At 39.7% G+C, this 19,078-nt stretch overlaps 1 protein-coding gene across 2 annotated transcripts in view; it reads left to right on the top strand.

Annotated features, from left to right (window-relative positions):
* Positions 1–19,078, top strand: part of DAB1 (DAB adaptor protein 1) — a 902,516-nt gene that overhangs the window by 232,378 nt on the left and 651,060 nt on the right. For both annotated transcript variants that reach the window (XM_037744064.1, XM_037744058.1), the window contains exon 2: positions 2,177–2,250. The gene's annotated coding sequence lies outside the window, so the exon portion shown is untranslated. The remainder of the gene's footprint in view (positions 1–2,176; positions 2,251–19,078) is intronic.

Here is a 19,078-nt window from a genome sequence, read left to right as displayed (position 1 = left end):
ATATAATGAGGATTAAATGAGAAAATATGTATATAGTGCTTAGCATACTTTATAGCATGTAATATAAAGGAAGATTGGTGTGTGTTTAAGAGCTCCGGGTCTTTACATAAAGAGACACGAACTTGAAGCCTGTTTTGAATTCCATGCTTTCTGTCATTTGTTTGTTTGTTTTCTACAATAACCCTATCAGGTTGAACTTATTATCCCCCTTTACATATAAGAAAACTGAGGCTTAGAGAGGTTAAATAACTTGCTTAAGATTACCTAACGCTTAAAGGACAAAAATGGAATGTAAACCAGGTCTATCTCCAGAAAAATGTTACTGTTTATTAATATCCTGGCTATATATCACTAGCTTTATGAGTAGACTAAGTTGAATTTCTAAAAAAACACTATAATAATCTATCCTGTAACTTTTATTCCCTTGAACAGGGAGTCAGCCATTTCTGATTAAAACTGATAACAAGCCCCTACTAGGTTTATGTGTATGTAACTCCAAATCTGTAAAATAACTGAGTTGTTATAATGGAATATTTTTACTAGATAAATATTTCTGCCTTAAACAGATTCTTGGTCTTGGGGTACATTGGAAAATCACTAGGATGTGATATTTTATTATACTGAGTTTATGTGTGTGTATATTTTTAACCATAAGCTCTTTTTTTTTTCAGTTTTACTGACTTCTCTGAAAAATTTCTACCTCTCTGCTTTCCATCTTCTTGTATCTTTTATGAATCCAAATGGAACATCACTTTTTATTGTCACTGATTATTTTGAATGAACAATTTTCTTAATATAATTTTAGTCAGGTGAATTTCATTAATTAATTCTTTTGTTCATTCATTCATACATTCATTCCTCCCTTAGGCAACACACATTGATGGAATGGCAATTGTGCCAGTCTCTGAATAGGTTCATGGGAAGCAAAGTTTAATAAGGCATAAAAATGTCATCAGAGGAGCTCACAACCAAGGGAGACAGAGATGAAAATGGATAATTCCAGTGCAGTGTTACCTTCAGAATGGAGGTATTTTGGGGGAATAGAGAGTCCCCAACTAATTGAGAGAAATGGTACAGAAATTGTGATATTGGAGCTGAAACTTCTGTTTGCTTATTTTCTGTCTGGAAAAATAATGCATGATCTCTGTAGAAAATTTAGAAAGCATAAGGAAGCAAGAGAAAATAATCTATAATCATACACAAAGATGACCACTGTTAGTTTTAAGGACCAACCCATAGATGAGCTTAAATTTTATCAACAGTTTTGTTATATTATACAAAATATATTTTCTTTATCTTGAACATTTACAAAATTATTTTTATATGTACATATTATTCTCCTATGCAGAAATACCAACATTCATTTTATTATTCCTCTATTGGGTGTTTCCTTCTTACAAATAACCCTATGATGAATATCCCTGTGCATAAATACCAGTCTGCATTCATAATTTTTTCCTTAAGAAGGAATTCAGCCAGCCTGGGCAACATGGCAAAATCCCGTCTCTACAGGAAAAAATGCAAAAATTAGCCAGGCATGGTAACACACCTGTAGTCTCAGCTACTTGAGAGGCTGAGGCAAGAGGATTGCATGAGCCCAGGAGGTTGAGGCTGCAGTGAGCCATGATTCTACCACTGCACTGCACACTTGAGCATGGGCAACAGAGTGGGACCTTGTCTATTTAAAAAAGTAGAAGAAGAAGAAAGAGAAGGAATCCAGAAACTGGATTACAGATTAAAGGGTCTGATTGCTTTTAAGACTCAGCATTTTCTCCAGTGCCTGCCTCTTTCCTGATCACAGAGCAAGAGCCCAAGCCCTTTAGAAAGTCAGACAAGTTACAATGTGGGGAAGTTCTTTAAAAATTCTTAACATCTTTGTTGTCTGTGTAGATATGTATATATGTGCATATGTATGTGTCTCAGATACAAACACACACAAGTATCCTGACTCTCTTTTAAGAGGCATTCTGTGACTAACTCTTGCCTAACATGCACAATGGTTTGTATTTGACTTTTTTGTCAGTCATATTTTTATTTTATCCATCTCTCTATTCCCAGTGTCTGTTGCATGGTAGGAAGTTAGTAAATGTTCCTTGACTGATAGAGAAGAAAAACAAGACCATTCAATAATTAATGTTTACTTTTTTTTTTAATATCATGTTTTGTTTGTTTTCAGCCCTCAGCAAGACATGGTGGTGAGCCCTGGCTCTAAGTCTCCATGATTGAAGAACTCTTTTGTACAACACAAAGGTAAATATTTGAGTCTGGCTGGATATTGCTGGTACGAGAAAAATCTTTCTCTTTGGAAAAATTTCATACAAATATCTCTGGGTTCTCTCAAAGATTTTTGTATTTTGTGTTTCTGCTTGAAACACGTGGGAGGGTTCATGGAGCCTTTGGAAGTGGTGCTTTGGGTTGCTTTTCTCTAGTCGAATTTGTGTTTGTGGTTAGAGGAAGAGAATATTGATTCTCTTTTGTCTTTTCTTTAAGTACCTGGTAAATGTCATTAGCATCCTTAGGTTTTTCTACCTCTGTTTTAGCCTATTCTAATAGATCATCTCAGGTTGGCTTGCTTTTCAACAGAACTATGTTAGCTCTCTTTCTTAAATGTGCCCCTCCGCCCGGCTGCCCATTTCAATGTATTTACCAACAGAAGAAACACCTCTCAACTGTGGAAAATAAAGTCAAACAATATGTAAGATAAATGCAGAAACATGGAAAACAGAGCTGGAGATTTACGAGCATAAGGGGAAAGTACTGTTATTTTGACGTCCTAAACTTTTAAATGATGGCAGCACTGAATTATGTACTTCATACAGGAGCCAGGAAGGCACAATTGAAAATGCCTATTCTTTTGACAAATTAGAAGCATTCATTCCAATATCTATTTCTTGTTTACCAGGGATAATGCTGAATGAATCACAGACTAGTGGATGGATGTCCCTTCCAACACTTTTAATTAGCAGTGCTGCCTATTAGGATGAACAGAGCATTGCTTTTCTGCCATAGATTACCCCTAACCCCCCCTTAAATGGAGTAGAAATCTTATTCTCCACAAGGTAATATTCATCTCTTCCCCAGCCAGACAAGCATAGAAAATTAAACAATGGTCCATTAAAAGCCCAGATAATGTATTTATCATTTCCAGTTTATGTGAGTTTGCAAGGCAAATACAAGTGGGAGCTATTTGTTATGGGACCTTGGGGAACAACGGGACTGGAGAAGGAGCGGGGAGGTTGGAGGATCTGAGACTTGTAAAAATTCATTAAAAATATGAGAAGCTATTGGAGACAGAGGAAATTAATTACTCTGAGGGACTCAAATGTCACTATTCATTTAAGTGACCTGGTGAGGAGGCTGAGAAACCTTTTTTTCTGAGGGTTTCTATAGTGGAGGAGGTTGGGAGCTGGGATTCCTCAGCTGTCAATTTTTGCATTTCCTTGGTGGCTTATTGACATGTTAAGCTGATTTGTACCCCAGCCTCCTCTAATGAGTAGAGTTCAATGAGAAACAGAGTCAGGGTAGGGGGACACTTGCCTCCACCTCCACCACCACCATAGGCTGCCCAGGTTATTCAGATGAGCTTCACCATGTAAGTAACTGCCGGACCTAGGGGAAAGCCTATAATTTACCACAATAGAGAGAAGAGGCTGATCATTTGATGCTGGACCGAGTTTGATCTTTTATTATTGCCTTTCCATCCACAAAGCTATTCTCTAAGGTAGAGTGAATTTGGGAAGACAAATTAAGGTTTTCTACCTACAGAGGACTAGGGAGCAGTAGCTTCTGAAAACAGTCATCTTTTCTAGATTGCCTGTCTAATAAATCTCTTTAATGCATTCTGCCTATAGACAGAGGTTGAGAATATATAGATTTGTTATGACTTAAAAGCTTAAAATCAGTAAGCATTGAGAGCAATGGAATAAAAGCTTTCTCATACATGTGCCTTACCTAGACTCAGAAATTCAATGTTTTATTCTGTACTCTGCCATTGTGCCCCTATGAGGCCCTATCCAAGTCACCATAGTCCTTCCAACCTCTGTTGGATGATTTATAAAGCAGGAGCAGCAATATCTATCTTCTGTGATTGTTAAGAAGGTCAATGTGCCAAAAGAGCTTTGAAGGATGGAAATAGCATCTGGGTGTATGGTATCCTTATCACCTATTGGTATATTCTATTTTAAAAGTATTCATTCTTAAACATGGAGGAAACTCAGTGGTTTCCGTGCTGCTGCCTGGGTCAAGGTTAAGGGGCTCAGCAGTATCCTCCCGGCTTGTTCAGTTAGGATTGGTGAATCAGCAAACTAAAGAAGGAAGAGCAAATGTTGACCTGAGGACTTCTCTAGGGAGACACTATTTACATGGTTTGGGGAAAAAGAAAATAAGTGAAGCCTATTCTTGGAGAAGGTGGGACCCCTGGATGCTCACCTCCAGAGGCAGTCCCAAGGAGTTACCACCTCTCCAACTGGAAAACATCCTATGCTTTTGAAATGGAAACACATCATTTATTTGAAGGTGCATCACTGACAAAATGATGCATTGCTGAAGGTAGTGGAGGCGATGTTTGAAAGTTATTCATCTATTTCTGCAAAGAGATGATGAAGTAAACTAGGGCAGTGTCAGTGGAGCTAAAGAAGAAAAGAGAGCTCTGAGAGTCCTTTGCAAGGAGGACTTCCAGGCTTCAGTAGCCCAGGTGGCAAGCATGTAGAATAGGGAGCAGTACAGTGACTCCACACTTCAGAGTGTTCCCCAGGTGCGTGTACTGTCATTAATGGAAATGTCAAAAAGGGGAGAATAAAATCTCTTCCCACAAGAAGCTCAGTAAGTCAAAATAATCATATAGAGCAGACAGAAATGAGCCCAGAAGAGCAATGCTTGGAACTTTTCTGAGAAAGAGTGTTATTTGAGCTGGTCCTCAAATGATGAGCAGTCTGTTCTGGGTGAGAAGGGTTCAAGGCAGACATTCCACAGAAGACCAGCTGCATACAGCAGCACTGAGCCACAATTGGTTAAAGAGACACACACTTGGCCTGTTATATTTCTTCAGCAACCAGACTATTTGGGGGTTTCTGTTCTGTTTTGTTTTGTTGTTTTGTTTTGTTTTGTTTTGTTTTGTTTTGAGGTGAGGTCTTGTTCTGTCACCCATGCTGGAATGCAGTGGCATGATCTTGGCTCACTGCAGCCTCAACCTTCTGGGCTCAAGAGATCCTCCTACCTCAGCCTCCCAAGTAGCTAGGACTAGGGGCATGCACCACCATGCCCAGATAATTTTTTCATTTGTTTGTAGAGATGGGGTCTTGCTATGTGGCTCAGGCTGGTCTCAAACTCTTGGGTTCAAGTGAGTCTCCCACCTCAGCCTTCCAAAGTGTTGGAATTACAGGCATTAGCCACCACGCCCAGCAGCAGCCAGAGTTTTGTACACCCAAATGCACTCGATGATTTTCAAAGGCTTTCATGGTATTGTTGTGTCCTAGGCTTGAACATGGTAAACTACCTGCCTGTCCTCATTAGCCACCCTTGCAGTAGCCCAGGGACCTGTCCTGAGAAGGCTCAGAATGCATTCTGAATAGTTGCTAAAACAACTATCCCCATTCCTTCGTGTTCTTTTGAGGTGTTTTTGTTTTGTTTTGTTTCACCATTACCTTTTAAAATTACTTGAAAGTCTTCAGCATAATTGAGCTATTGGTTATTCATTTATTATATTGTTTTGATTTGTCCATCTTTATGTTCATCTGCAGCCCTTAGAGGTGAGACAGTATGCCTTTCCCATGTAGGTAATAAGATGGTAATAAGACAGGAAAATGTTTTCTTGCTATTTTTTCTTTTCTCCCCCTTCTTCAATTCTTCCCTTTAGTGCCTCCTATATGCCTGTTTGTTTTTATTTTCTCTGATTTCCCCTACTTTCCCTTCTACTTTCCTTCTTCCTTCTCATAGAATTGTACATTTTCAACTTGAAAGAAAGTAGGAGATTCTAGATACTCAGGCCTCAACTGTAAAAACTTTGAGAGGTCTCTTAACCAGGTGGTAATTTCCCCTTTCTTACCTGTTATTTTTGGTGGCAGTGATGACGTGGCTTTTCAAAGCTGAATGTCTTAGATTCAAATCTCTGCCCCAAGACATAACAGCTGTCTGACGTTAACCAAATCAATCTCTTTAAACTTCAGTTTCATATCAGGAAAATGAAGGTAGCAATAATACTTTCCATAGGTGATTGCTGTAAGACTTAATGCCTATGAAAGGGTCTGGAACATTATATGGTCTCAATTTATAATGTTAGCAGTTATTACTGCTCATAATAATAAACACATATTCTTGTAAATTCTTAAAATGCAAAGGGCAGATATGTTGATCTTTTGACAACAAGGAAGACCGAAGCTGAGGAGCCTCTTTCCTACTCTATAGCTGGTCTTATAAAATGAAAATTCCTTGGGACAGAGACAAAGACAGCAGCTAAATCCCTGGGTGCACAGGGAGCCCTCCCTGGCTGGAGAATGACCTCAGCGCTAAACAGTCAGAAGTCCTGCCAGGTTTTTAAGCTTTCTCTGGGCTTCCAGAAAGCATCTCAGTCAGCCCTCTCCCAGCTTCAATGTTCCTTCCTGGATAGCATGGTAGCTTTGTAATATACCAATGTGACTAGATTGAATTACATTACTGAGAATCTGGTTTCTTGGCATGCTTTCAGTTAGGTAGGCCACAGGGAGACCTGGGGGATACACAAGGGGAGAAGGGAGGTGGCAGCCATCCTGTAGCTTGCATGCTGTTGCTCATCTGTGGACCGAGAGGAACCTTGCAGGCATGAAGCAGCATATGCGCCTGCAGCTGCTTTCCCCCTCCCTGGATTCTCCTTCAGCTTCTCCATGGCCATGTCCAGATGTGTGTGCTTAGCTCTTTGACAAAGGACTCTGGCTTCTACAGGTCACCCACATCATCCAGCTGGGAAGCAGTAAAAGCCAGAGTTCTCATTTATTGTCACAGGATGTCAGCTCATGCTTCCAGATTCTGGGCTGCTCTCAATTTCCCCCTCTTAATCCACCTTCCCTTCCTAATGGCCTGCCCAGCAGACTTCAGGCTCCAACATCAGATGTGAGACAACAGACTTACAGACTGCTTAACCAGCTCCCACAATTGCATAAGGCCGAATCGCTCTAGTAAATAAATGATGCATATATAGTTATAAAAATATGTATATATATGTTACATATAATGTATTCATGTATTCATTAGTGGAGCAGAACCAACCACTAAGAGATTACGTATGTGTGTATGTACATATGTGTGTATGTATGTGTGTGTGTATATACATATATATATATATATATATATATGCATACACACATATGTCCTTGCACATACACATTATCTACTAGAGGTTGTTTCTCCTTCTCTGGTTGAGCTCTGACTGATTCAGACAGGCATGAGCTTTTTGTAATAGGGAATTTCCTACTTCATAAGGCAGCCCATTTGTTTTCTAGCTCCCCTCTACAATTCCCTATTCTGTAATACAGCAAAACAGAAATTAACCTTGTAATCCAAAATATATCCTACTTTATCTTTTGGACTTGTGCCCCTCTCAGCCCTGAACTTGTGCCCCAGTTAGCCCTAAAGCCTCTCACCGCCTCTCACTGCCACAGACCTCACCCATTCCAGTTCATTTTGTCCAGTTTCTCACCATTTTTGAACTTCAGAATCAGGATCCTTGTAAAATTAATCCCATAAATAGCACTATGCTAGAGAGGCTCTTCTGACCATTCCATTTCCCCAGACTTGTTTCCTCTTCATCCTTTCTGTGCCCTTTGAAGATAATACCTTGATTCTGAATGTTGGCAAGGCACAAGGTGATATAGAGGGAAGAGAGGGAATCACAGAATTTAGAATCAGAAGTGCAGTGCTGACTACACTTGTTTATTTAGCTTCTAACGGCCTCAGTTTCCTCAGTTGAGAAACGGGCACACTAATCATTGACCAGCGTATTTTCAGACCTTCTCTGAGTCCACTGAAACCTGAGCAGTACTAGATGTTTGAGGTCCTTCAAAGTTGAATCCATCTACCCAATCTCGGATTAGCTCAAGCCTAGGTTCGGAAGTTCCAATTGTGACCGAGTGTGAGCTTAAGACTTCATAATGGAGTGGCAAATCAGGACACTTATTTTTTAATAAAAATAAATATCTTGAAGTAGTAATAACCTAAAGTTGTATATTATTCAGGATCTACCATAGTAAATTTTTGCCTAAATTGTTTCTTGAAGAAGTTGAAGAAATTGAATATAGAGTGGTTCCTTTTAAAATAAGAGTATACATCAAAAGTACTTATATATCAAAAATATCACAAAACTGACTAAAAATGGGAAAACACTGAAATATGAAATAATAACTAAACATTCTCTTGTTTAAACCAGCTTAAAACTAACATAAAAGCAAGTGCAAAAATAGATGGGACAGAACAATCTATTATAAATCTGACTACAAATAAGGAACTAAGAGCTCCAAGTAAGAGCCTTTTAAAAAGGAACACAGCCAAGTGATAGAATTAAGTATATACAAATGAAATTGTTATGAGTGAATTATATAACTATCAATTCAAAGACAAGAGCCCCTGACCTCTCAAGCAGAGGGTATATCCATGCAAGGTGAAGAGGTAACTAGGAATATCTTATTCTTAAAGTGCAGCATAGGCAACCAATTGTGAGTGGACAAACCTGGCTAGAAAACTTCTTCATAATTGGCAGGAATATGGCCCCAGACAAAGATGTGGAGGATAAAAGGTGACAGCTGAAATCCACATTGATGACCAAGCCTTCCTCTGCTCCCCTGTACACATTTATCCATGAACAACCGCAAAATTTGAAGAAATTGCTGGGTTTTCCCCCACTGACCTCCCCAAACACACATCCCGCCTTTCTTATAAGTATCAAACAAGTACTATAGTCCAGCATCTAGCACATGGTAGGTGCTCAAGTAATATTTGTGCGAGGGGCACAGGTCCTAATGAATTGCCAAGGAACTCGTGGAGAAAGTCTAGAGATATCAGCAAACATTATGACAGCATCTGGGACAAAATGGAATGGAACCAAAAAAAAAAAAAATGCCCAGGAGAATTATTCTCTACTAAAGATTTAACACTCTGATGTTCATAACACCTCACCTGCCAAAGGTATCCTGTTCAAAATGAAGGGAGCAACAGAACAGGATTAAATTGGCACAGCTGGAGAAGCTCTGCCTGTGTGTGAAGAGCCGGATGTTATCTCCAGGCAACGGATGGAGATGTAACATGAGGATTTTTATTTTTAGTGTTGGGGAGAAAATGAATTTGATCCAAGAGACACCTAGGGTTGATAAGAGAGAAGATCAGGGCTCGAGGGAGGGAGGGGATATATAATAAACTCAGATCAAGAAGGCTGAGCAAAGAGGTAGAGTAGAGGGAAGACCTGGGGAAGTGGATCTTTTTATTGCAGACTGGTGCCAGGTGTGTAATGAGGTGCTCCAGGGCATCTGGTCAACACAGGCTCCCTACTGCTTGGGACAGGCAACATCAGAGTAGGCACCTAAGGGCTAGGAGTCAGCTTCCAATAGATAAAGAATACCAGCAATCCTGCTGTATGGAATGTCTGTATCCTTTGGGGAACAGGAGATTCTTTATTAAATCACTTAGCATGGCATAATTATATTTGTCTGTTTGCATTTTTCTCTCAATCTTCACATTTTCCTATGGTGCCGAGACATGTTTTTCGGTTGTTTTTTGTTTGTTTTGCATCTTTATTTCTAGCACCTAGCTCTGAGAACTTTAAAAAAAAAAATCTCTTCCATATGCTAATGATGATAAATCAGATCCTGGACATGTGAGAAAGCTATTGTTATCTGCATTTATAACTAATGAAGCAGAAGATCAGAGAGGCGAAGCAGTTTGTTTATAGTCACACAGCTGGTGAATTGTTGAACTAGGACTCAGACCTGTGTGGATGACATTTGTGATCTGCTCACAATTTCCCTAAGTCTCGGAGCCTGTAATTGAATAGGTGCTCTCTCTAAGTGCTCAAGTACTTCTTGGAAGGAAGGAGAAAGAGAAGGATACAGGATGAGAGGATAGATAATAAGAGGGGAAAGGAAAAGATTTGAATACCAACAACCAGACTTGCGGAGTATCTGTTCTGGACAGATCATAGACAAATAAGCCTGAAACAAGTATTATTCAGAGATTATGCTGGGAGTACTGAATCATAGAAAGAAGGAACTGGAAGAGAGTTTTACCAGGGAACATTGAGATTTATCCATGGAGAAGCCAGGAACTTAGCCTAAATCAGGGATAAGAATATAAGAGCAGGCTGGGCGCGGTGGCTCATGCCTGTAATCCCATCACTTTGGGAGGCCAAGGCAGGTGGATCATTAGGTCAGGAGATGGAGACCACCCTGGCCAACATGGCTAAACCCTTTCTCTACTAAAAATACAAAAATTAGCTGTGCATGGTGGCACATGCCTGTAATGTCAGCCATTTGGGAGGCTGAGGCTGGAGAATAGCTTGAACCAGGGAATCGGAGGTAGCAGTGAGCCGAGATCGTGCCACTGCACTCCAGCCTGGCATCAGAGGAAGACTCAAAAAAAANAAAAAAAAAAAAAAAAAAAAAAAAAAAAAAAAAAAAAAAAACAAACAGAAGTTGGAAAGGGAGTGAGGTGGAGAAGAAGAAATCTCTGCCTGTATGAAACAGAAATCTCTGCTGGCTGGCTCCCCTGCAATGAGCTAACCTCACCCCACCCATCCCACCTCTACTCCCAGGCCTCAGTTTGCTCATTTTGTCCTTAGAGGAAATTATTATGTTTTAAGGATGAGGAAATTATGACACTAATTAACTCACTAATGCCAGGAGTGAGTTTGAATGCAGTCACCAGTATTAAGTTACTCAGACACCAGACACTGTGGGAGTGTCCAATTTGCTGCAAGATGATTCTTCCAAAGGACATTTCTATAGGAATTTTGTCTAACGGCAGCCTTCATTTAAGCCAATCATGTCTCTTTCTGTAAGTGCATTCAGGAAAAATAAAAAGAGTCTCCTGAGCTTGCATGCCCCTATATTCTTTACCTCTCCGTGGCTCTAATGTTACTTTAATGCTCGTGTCTTTATTTATCAGTGTCTTAGCTGGGGACACTAGTTCTGGGTGTCCCATTGAAGGTAATGCTCCCAGATGGCTCACAAATTAGGTTCAATAAAATGCAGCCATTCTTCTCTTTTAGTGAGTTCTTAGTGCTGAACCCATTTAACTTATCTAATACCCTATTTGAGTTGTTACATCCTAAACATGGATTGATTAGAACAAGGGAATGGGCTCTCAGGGGAGTGCAATAAGCTTTTTGAAGTGGCTAGAGCGCCTGCTTTGAAGCAGAAAATCTAACTGAAGGCTCCCTTTGCCACTTGTTAGCTATGTGGGCTTGGTTTCTTGAGTCACCCCCCTCATTCATTTAGCCTCAATTCCTTTACCTGTAATGAGAAGGAAATTAGAAGTGATTGTGAAGAGTAAGAGGTAACATACATGTGAAAATATTTGGTAAAGTATAAATGATTACAGAAACATAAGTTAATATAATACATTTAGATATAAAATATTAATTGGAGTACACCACCTCACTGGAAACATATCCCTCAACTGGAAATTGTAATAAAAAAATGAATCAGAATATTTTAGAAATCTAAGGAATCTCAGAGATAATCTATTTCAGCTTCCTTTTTGACAGATGAGGAATTTGAGTCCCCAAGTGATGAATAACTCGCATTAAGTCACATAGCAAATGACACACAGAGCAAAGCCTGTAATACACGGGACCTGCTTCTGCACTCATCATCTTCTGCCCACAGCCTCTGCTTCCTCTTGCACCATGCTTCTGCACACTGTGGCCTTTGATGGGACCACTCAAACCGAGAGCTTCCAACTTCACATGCCAAGAAGAAAGTCCATGCCTCTAAAGCCTGACTATTCCAAGTATTTTGGGGACCTGTCTTTTATCTGCAATTAGAAGGATGAATATGACAAGTTTTAGAAAGATGACCTATCTAATGTGATTTTTGTGGTTTGGTTCGTCTTTTCAGCACTGAAGGGAGTATCTAGAGTATTTGTTCATTCTGTCATTGAAACAGACTCAAACATTTTCTTCCCTGTCCAGTACATTAGAATGTAAGCACCCTGAGGTCAGGGACCTTGTCTGTAACCCTTTTCACAGGGAAAGCTGAGTGCTGAGCACAATACACAGTGCATGCTCAGTAAGTATTCATTTAATGAAAGAGGGCATACCTGCTGCCTTTGCCTTAGTTCCTGGTCACATGGTTTTCTCAAAAGCTTCTTAAGTGCTCAAACTCTAGTCTCACTCCTTCCAAACCCTCCTTCACACTGCCCTCAGAGTATCCTGCTCAATTACAAATATGAAAAGGCTATTCCTCTGCTTAAAACTTTTCAGTGGCTCCCCTTTGCCTACTGGAACTGGAAAAGTTTATTATTGGCGACTTTAAAGTTCTTTACTAAAATTTTTTAAAGTTCCTGGCCTTGTCTGTAGAATCCTCTCTTTCCATTCTCACCTTCTTCCAACACACACACACATGCGCGCGCGCGCATGCACACACACACACACACACACACACACACACACCCCACCACATTCACACCCTTATATTTGTTTCCAGCCATGCTGGATTACCTATGACTGTTACAAGAAAAGACCTAACCCTTTCCACACCATTTATTTTATCTAGAATGCCCTTTCCTGCTTTTGCCATTTGGTGAACTACATATTCCTCAGACCCTTTTCCTCATTGCTTTGGTGTCTTCTGAAGTCCAGCTTATTAGGCAGACTCCTCAGAAACATGAACTGTGTCTTTAATTCCCATGGATTAAGAAATAGGTGATTACCCTGAGCATTAGACCTTTCCCTCCAGCAATACAGATTGTTGAGATGAGGTTAAAACCTAAGCTGAGTTATGATGATGTGCTCATTTGTGCTAGATCTAAGACAAAGACACTGGGAGAAGGATGGTTTGTATGTTGGGGTCTGGGGAAGAGCAGAGACTTATTACACACCATTGCAAAGGACATTATTCTCAACATATCTCAGCCATATCATCTGACACTCCTCACCCAGAACTGCTGAAAAGGTATACTTTATACAATGAAAAAAAAAAAAAAAAAAAAAAAAACACTGATTTTAATCTCCTCATTTAACTCTAATAAAGTTATTACACATCATTTATTATTTTATTAATCAAAACAAAATGCGACAGTTTTGTAAGTACCTTTTTATTTATATATTCATGAATTTTAATGTTAAAGCTAATCTAAACATATTCCATGGAGTTTAGCAATTAAGAAAAAGACAAAATATGACCATCATCCCTCATTTGGGTGTATTTTTTTTTTGTTTTTACATTATACATTTTTATATTTCATTTTATATGACTAGTATCCGATTATACATACAAATATAAAGCCTAGTTTGTTTTACCCATGCCAAAAGTGTTTCTCTATGCTGCCAAATACCCTCAGTAACAATATTGGTAAATTATTGAATAATATTCCATTGAGTAAATTCTCCATTATTAAGTAGACCCAGTGTAATTCGTTTAGTCATTTCCCTACTGTTGAAGACTGGTTTCCTTGCAAGTTTTTATCTTTATCAATTATATATGAGGACACCTCCACTCTTTGTTGTTACTACCTTAAGATGACCCTGACGCCTACTACTAATTTGTAAGCACTCGCCTTGCTAACGACATTTAATGCCCCCTTACACTTCTACCTCCCGTCCAAAATTGAGATTGATCCATGCTCCCTAATATGGAATTTGAAGATCTTCATACCCTGGCCCTTATCTAAGTCCCAGCATCCTATCTTTATCAACCCTGCCTCCCATGTTACCCCCACCTGCCGACCTGCCTTGGTTTTGATACACGCACCAAGCTGTGCGTTCAGCCCTGTGCAGCTGCTCAGGCTGCCTGAGGACCTCAACTACCCCTACACACACCTACATTTACCTACCACTCAGCTCAAACCCAGATCAGATGATGCCTCCTCTGGGAATTCTTTGCTGGCTCCTGCGGGATGGATTAGGCACCTTTGCCTTGGAATTCCACAATTCATTGTGCATATCTTTATCATTATGCTGACAACACTCCACGGAAAATGTATGACTCATTGAAGCCGAGAATGCATTTTTTTCATTATTTCCCCAGTTGCTGGCACAATACCCAAGACATAGTTAAGTGTGACATAGGTGACAAGCCTATCAATAGGTTTGGCCACTGAGATGTTCCTGTAATATATTATGGGAAGAGCAAAATATGTAAAGTATTAGTAGATAGTAAGTATCTAATCTTATTCCATTTTTAAATGGCATGATATATTATTAGTAAAGCACAAAGAGGAAAAATATTATGAGATTGCCGTAAAAAGAAAACCTTGCATACTGAGGAATATGCGAAGAGCCAATTAATTTATGCACAGCTTTACAAATATGTAACATTTTTAAAATTTTGATCATCCTGTCTCATTAACTACCATCCATATGCTAATGATATCCATATTTATATTATCCATCCATATTTCTCTCTAATCCTGTCACTTCCTTGAACTTAGAACTCCATATGTATCTTTAAACATCTCCATTGGATGTCTGCTGGCAACTCAAGCTTCAAGAAAATTCAGAACCAAATTCTTGGTTATCTACCCCAGCTATTTATTCCACAACCTTCTCCATCTTAGTGAATGGCAACTCCAGTCTTCCAGGTGCTCAGTCAGAAACCTTGGAGCCACTTTTGACCCACCTCCTCTTTTTTACACCCCATATCTCACCCACGAGCACATTTTCTTGGCTCTACCTGCAAACTGCATTCAGGATTCAGCCACTACTCACCGCCTTCTCTAATGCTAGCATGGTGGTCAGAGCTCCTATCACAGTTCATCTGGATTATTGCAAGAACCTCCTGACTGATTACTTAGCTTTTAACTTTGTGCCCCTATTTTACACACAAAAGAATAGTAACCTCTCAAATGTCTTCCTGTCCTTGTTTGAAGGCCTCTAATGACAGTCCATCTTGAAGTCCTTGTATGGTGTACCAGTCTGCTTGGGCTGCCATAACAAAATACCACAGAACAAGTGGCTTAAACAACAGACATTTATTTTTCTCACAATTCTGGAAGCAGGAGGTTCAAGATAGAAGTGTCAGCAAATTTGGTTTCTGCCGAGGTCTCTCTTCCTGACTTATAGGGAGTCACCTTCCCACTTGGTTTCACATGGCCTTTCCTCTGTGTGCATTCCAGGAGACAGTGGAAGAGTGCTCTGGTGTCTTCATTTTCTTATAAGGACACAAATTGTATTAGATTAGAGCAGTGATCCCCATCCCTATTGACACCAGGGACTGGTTTCGTGGAACACAAATTTTCCATGGACAAGGGTCAGGGGGATGGTTTTGGGATGATTCAAGTGCATTACATTTATTGTGTAATTTATTTCTATTATTACAATAGAAATAAATCGCAATATATAATGAAATAATTCCATAACTCACCATAATGTAGAATCAGTGGGAGCCTGAGCTTGTTTTCCTGCAACTGAGAGTGGGGGGAGACAGTGACAGATCATTAGGCAGCAGAGTCTCATAAGGAGCATGCAACGTAGATTCCTCTCATGCACAGTTTACTGTAGGGTTCACACTCCGTGAAAACCTAATGCTGCAGGTGATCTGATAGGAGGCGGAGCTCAGGAGGTAATGTGAGCAATGCGGAGTGGCTGTAAATACAGATGAAGTTTGGCTTGCTTCCCTGCTGCTCACCTCCCATTCTACAGCCCGGTTCCTAACATGCCACAAACTGGTACCAGTCCATGGCCTGGGGGTTGGGGAACCCTGGACTGAGTGCTGCCCTTACTACCTCATTTAACCTTAATTATCTCCCTAAAAACCCTATCTCTGAATAACATCACATTTGCATTGGGGCTTCAACTTATGAATTTGGGGAGATACAATTCAGTTCATAGCTGCAAATTCCCATGTGATTCATGGCACACTTCTCACTTCTGTCAGCTGCTATCAGCAGCCTGAACCCCTGTACCTCCCTGATACACCCAACATGCTCCCATCTCAGGGGTGCTGAACTGGCTTTTTGACTCTCCTCCACACATCTGCATGGCTTGCCCCTTATAACATTCAGATCTCTGCTCACATGCCATTTATTGGCTATTTCTTCTTTGACCACGTTATATAAAATAGCATAGCCTCCCCACCCCATTGCTATACCTCCATACTCTGTACCTTGTTTAACTTTTGTCTAAAACATTTCCAGCACCTGTTATTATATATTGTTTATTCCTCTTTTCCTCCTCCATTCTAATGGGGAAAGTATAATCTCCCGTAGACAAAAATTTCATTATACCTTTTTGATTGCAAGGTTATTGCTGGCACTTAGAACAGTCCTGGCACACAAAAGATGCACGATAAACATTTGTTGAATGAATGAAGTTTTTTTCTTTTCGTTATCTTATTTCAGCTTCAAACCAAATCTGGAAGAGGATAGGGTGGATATTTATTCTATTTTTACACATTAGGAAAACTAGTACTTATAAGGGTTAGGTTTTCTATCTGTAGTGATCATTTCATTTGTGGGGTGTTTAATATTGCCAAGGGATATGCATACTATCATATTTGCTTTCATTAATCCCTAAAGTAATCCTAAAAGATTATATATTATTATCCCCATTTTAACACAATTACTTAAACCTTAGAAAGGTTCAATAACTTGCCCAAGGGAGCCGCTATTAAGTGACAGCCCAGAAGTGAACCCTCCTCTGGCTTTAAAGAGCTTGTTTTTATCTGCTATTATAGCTCACATTTTTTTCAGCACAATGCTGTGTGCCAGGTACTATGCTAAATCTTACATTACCGTCTTCATTTTGAGGATGAGATCACTGAGGCTATGAGATGTTAACTCTTCAGGGTCACACCAAGCTGACCTAAAAGTCTGTCATATGCTAGCCGTCTTCTTTAAAGAGGCAAATCTTGAACCTAGGATTTCTTACTTTCAACTTCACTGCCTTTGTGCACTAACTGCCTAAATTAACCCCACAGTCCGGGATGCCTCAGCCATGGCATACCTTAAGATTACATTTGCAATTCTGATCTCAATAGACTCTTGTGAGACAGAAAATTTTGACTGATAAAGAAAATTAGTATGACCATTAAAAATATCAACAAATGTTATATGACCTAATCATTTTTAAAAGATTGTTCCGTCACTCCCAGGTTAGGTCCGCTTCTTTGTACCTATTCTCTTTCTTCTTAGATACCTGCCAAAATGTATGTGTGTTTCACTCTGGCTCTCTCCCTTCCTCTAATGGCATAGCTTAGGTTCAATAGTGGAGAAGGATAATTGAATCTATTTTTCAGACTTTTTTCGGTGGGCTCTCTTCTGGGCACATGTTATTAGAATTGTGGGAATCAGACATTTCTTTAAAGCAGAGATTGTTGGGCCAAGTCAAGGAGATTATTAAAAGACATTACAATGTCAGCCTTAGGAAATATATAGGACACCTAGATTCCCCGCTCTGCCCCTCCCTTCCTAGCACAAAGCTTATTCAAACACATTTCCAGGAACAGGATTCTTCCTTCAGCTGGTCCTCAGCAACCTGCCCTTGCTCTCCAATTGCCCACCTCACATTGGCCAATGATTCTCCATGTGTGGTCTCTGGTTCAGCAGCATCAGCATCACCTGGGAACTTACTAGAAATAAACTCAGGCTTCATCCCAAACCTACTAAATCAGAAACCCTGTGAGTGAGGCCAGCCCTCTGTTTTCACAAGCCCTCCAGGTTATTCGGATGCATGCTCAAGTTTGAGAACCCCTAAATGGGAAGTGTCATCTCAGCCCCACAGCCCCGGCCCTGCAGTCTTAGACAATAGGACACAGCTGCTCTGGATCTTGCTCTTCCATCAAACCACAACTAAGATGAGAGAGCTCTACTCAGTGGCTTAGATCCTGACATACTTGATACATAGCTTTGAGCGTGATTTAGAGAACAATATTCTTAACTGTAGAACATATTGATAATACATGTTTACTGAATATTTATTGTCTGCTTTAGAAAAATCGTATTACTAACCTTTCCCATTTTGATTGTATCTTTGGTCTTATCTAACAGAGCATAATAAGAACTACTTTTTAATCTAGTATATTCTATTTACTTTAAATTTAAAAGAAAATTATCCATATGATTCATTTAAAACACATAGCACTACAACTCCTGTCAGAGAATAACAATTCCTTACTTCCCATACCACCACCACACTGAAACATATATTGTTTTAACATGTTTTTCTGTTCTCTTACTCCTTATATTGCTATCTTCTGATTTGTCAGTTTCAGGTGTGACCTCTTGACTTTCTCTTACCATGGGTGAGAATTCCACTCTCCTGAGTTTCCCTTCACCTCACAACTCTCACACAATTCTCCTCTCCACTGTTTCAACTCCATCCAACCTTCCTCCATGTCTTCCTGGTGCTGAATTTTTGCAGTGAAATTGTGAATTTATTGATGGCACCCAACCCCATCTCCCTCCTATCTTAAGAGTTTTCGATTCCTCCACCATGCTACTCACTTACCACTTTCCCTTCTGCTTCTAGTCTCATAGAGTACTGACACTGAAACCTTCCATCTGCTGTGGCTGATCCCAATTCCTTGTTAAACTGGAAGTCCACTCATGATAAACAAACACTATTAAATGAAATACTTATTTTTCTTTTTTAAATAACACTTTATTTTAGAAACATCTGGTAATATTTTATACTAGAGTAGTACTCCACTAATAATTTATACTAGAATAGAATTTGCACCAAGTTCCACACCTATGCAGACTAGATTATAATAATCTCACACATGTGGGATCATTATAAGAGTCCTTTGGAGACTCTCTAATATTTAATTCTTACAGCAGTTCTTCAATTTAGGTATACTCGGTGGCCTCCCTAAATCCCACATACCACAGACAATATCTCCTGCTCCCTGCAGACTGTTCCCTCAGAAGCCTTCAATGGAATATTTGTTGTGCCTGATACCAC

This window comes from Cebus imitator, unplaced genomic scaffold (assembly GCF_001604975.1).
Source record: "Cebus imitator isolate Cc_AM_T3 unplaced genomic scaffold, Cebus_imitator-1.0 Scaffold163, whole genome shotgun sequence".
Classification (NCBI taxonomy): Eukaryota; Metazoa; Chordata; class Mammalia; order Primates; family Cebidae; genus Cebus; species Cebus imitator.
The sequence above is the reverse complement of the archived record's forward strand: the minus strand, read 5'-3'. Positions and strand labels throughout refer to the sequence as shown.